This window comes from Thermobia domestica, chromosome 1 (assembly GCF_964235325.1).
Source record: "Thermobia domestica chromosome 1, izTheDome1.hap1.1, whole genome shotgun sequence".
Lineage (NCBI taxonomy): Eukaryota > Metazoa > Arthropoda > Insecta > Zygentoma > Lepismatidae > Thermobia > Thermobia domestica.
Window position 1 is genome coordinate 165,228,346 of NC_137454.1, and position 3,203 is coordinate 165,231,548.

The 3,203-nt window shown below is 33.5% G+C and overlaps 1 non-coding gene across 1 annotated transcript; it reads right to left on the reverse strand.

Annotated features, from left to right (window-relative positions):
• Positions 1-1,756: 1,756 nt before the first annotated feature.
• Positions 1,757-1,838, reverse strand: TRNAL-AAG (transfer RNA leucine (anticodon AAG)). Its single transcript has one exon. It is a non-coding gene; the product is annotated as a tRNA-Leu (tRNA).
• Positions 1,839-3,203: the final 1,365 nt, after the last annotated feature.

Here is a 3,203-nt window from a genome sequence, read left to right on the forward strand (position 1 = left end):
CATTTGGTTCCACACCTTTGATGAGTGTCCAGATGCAATAATAGGGCTCCTGAGTTAAAAAGTTTTAGACTGAGAAAAGGCCAATGGGAGATGTTTCCTATATCTAACAACAATCATATCATTTTATGCAGAAATCAGTGAAATACACAAATAAAAAATGAATTTAATTTGATAAATAAAATTGCAACAAATATACCTGATTTTACTTCGTTAAAAACTCTGTACAACGTTTTGTTTTAGAGAGGATAGGAAAATACCCCTCCCTTGTCACAAGCCTAAAAGCAACAGAGCCGTAGTAGCTAGAGATTTCGGCGCCCACAAGCTTTTCCTTCTGTCGTTTTTTTTTTTTTTTTTTTAATACGTATAAGCAGCTTTTGTTGTTACACTACGCTGAATTTGGTAGTGAAAAACTGCTTGGACAAACCATTGTAGCAGTCGAAAGCAATCATTATGCATTCTTTTACAAATAAGAGCTTTTTTTTTTTTTTTTCAAGAGTCTTATTTTGAACTTAAAGTTAAACTTGACAAAACTACCTTTGGTTTGTATACAGATCCACTTGGAGAATCGTTATGGAAATTTACAACTATTTACAACATTTCTATCGATAAGAAAAGAAATTTCAATACATTTGAAACTAAGTGCTTTTAAAATGTTCAAAATGGGTGACAGCATTAATTTCCAGTAATAGTTGTAAACTTTTTCTGTATGTGGCTACATAAATAGCATTTCAATTTCGATTCTTTCACGGTAAAAATATTTTGTGAAATGTAAAGGAAATTCAAAAGGAGCTTTGTTTGTAAATTTCTCAATCAGTATTGACCGACGGAGCTGAAGAATTGTTTAATGTTTGTATTTAAAATCCAAAATCTAATTTGGCTACTATATATTTTTGAAATTTGAAATGTTTTGTATGTATGTACATAGATAAATATCACACAACAAGATACGAAAAAAGAAAACACACTCACAAAGAAAAAAAATCTTGGCGATACAAGTAATTGACGGAGAAGTGATCGCAACAAATTTCTTCAGATTGGATGCATTAATGGGATAAAATAAATCACAGGTAGTGATCAGTCTTTGAAAAAGACAAAGTTCATTGGGTTAAGTTCTGCCCCTTTTAGCCCCTATTCTATAACTGTTTCATGTTCGAGATTGTTATTATTCTCCTTGTTTCCGCGCAAACAGCAGCTTGCGAGTGTCTCTTTACTCTTCTCATTTTTCATATCTTTTATTCTCAGGGTAGCGATTAATTTGGTTGGGTAGTAAAGCGGGATTAATTAGCAAAACTCATCACCATGAAAATGCCGAATATGTATTTCAGATATCGACCTTTCTAATTTTGAAAACGCTCCTGCATACACTATAAGTCATTACTCGCCACCTTGTATATCAGCTCATTATTAACAACTGATATATAATAACGTTTTTTTTTTTAAGTAATAAGTGAAAACTTGTGATTCTTATTGAAACGTTGGGGTTTAGAGCATTTTTTTTTAAAAAAGAAATATATTTCCTTGCAAACCGATAATACTAATTTAATAGGACGCCAATACTTTTACAGAGTGCCACATCATTTACTCTTTTCCTGCGCCTTTTTCTTTGTGCTTGCTCGTTCAGTGCCGCTCGCCCCCACTCCCACCTTCCCGTAGCTAGAGCTCTGAATAGTACTGAAATCCAAACGTGCGCTTCTGTAAGAGTCGTAGACAAAATAATAATTAAAGGTATACATTAATGTAAAAAGTTTGAAAACAATGGCAGCGGTGGGATTCGAACCCACGCCTCCGAAGAGACTGGTGCCTTAAACCAGCGCCTTAGACCGCTCGGCCACGCTACCACAATTTACTGCAAATCTTGACCTTATTCTGTAGTAGAGTAGCTGATAATTCTCACATACTTTCACGAAGCGTTACGTAACTGCTTGTGTTTACTCGTAAATGAATTTGTAAGATTTGGTTTAATTTCGTGCTACAGAGTAGTATTATTAACGGAAAAAGAATAAATTATTAACGGAAACAATTAGTAGCCTGAAGAACATCCCATATAATTAAGTTACATTTATCAGGCACCTTACAAAGTTCAGTTACATTGAGCCTCACGGCTACAAAGGAACGTGCAATGCATAGACAATGACTACACTTCTGCGTTTACATGATATTCCGTCTTGTAGCTTGTCCAAAGTGATCTCGGCGTTAGTTATCGAGAGAGGCTAGAATAGGGGTGTTTGGAATTCGATTTCGTATTCCGGAATTCGGAATTCATCTAATTCCGGAATGTTCCGGAATTCCGGAATGTTTCGAAATTCCGGAACGTTTCGAAATTCCGGAATGTTCCGAAATTCCGGAACGTTTCGAAATTCCGGAATGTTCCGCAAATCCCGTAACATTCCAAAAGTTTGGAATTGTGGAATGCTCAAAAGTATGAATTTCGGAACTGTTTTCAAGACTGAAATTTTGAAGCTCACTGTTGATTCTGGAATCTTAATATTAATATTAGTTCGAAGTTTGAATATAAAAGTTCGAAACAGTCCTGAGGCAATGGTTCTCAAACATTGTTACAAGGCTTTAATCCCACAAACTTACTCGCAAATACTTTCTCGTTTTCACTTTGGTATCTATGGAATATAGTAGCAACATGTCTTAAACAGTTATGCATTCTCGTATTTACAATTATTGGAATAAAGTACAGCATTTTATCTTTATCTTTTACATTTTTTTTTCAATCATTGCCATTTTGTATTTTGAAGTACCAACAAGGAAACAATTTACATGTTTGGCATTTTAATTCCAAAATATTTGTTTTACTATTAAGCAAACAATACAAGAGCACACGAAACATTTGTAGTCATGTCATTTGGAATTATATTAATGAACTTTTAATCTAAAGTACAAGGAGTACACATGAGTAATACATAATTGTGAAAATTTTGACAACTGAAACTCTGAAATGGTATAACTGATGCTACCTGAGACGTCATCAAATAATGCAACAAAAACGTAAATGTAAATTAGTATTGAAAGAAAAAGCAAAATTTCTGTGCTACAAAATAATACTGTTAGAGAACAATGATATGGATAAAATATTATAAGAGCATGTATTAAATGTCAATTTTCATATAAATGCCCAGATGATTTTTTTTTAAAAATTAGGGGAAAGTAGACTTTAGACGATATTAGACAAGGCAATTATGTATGCAAAATTA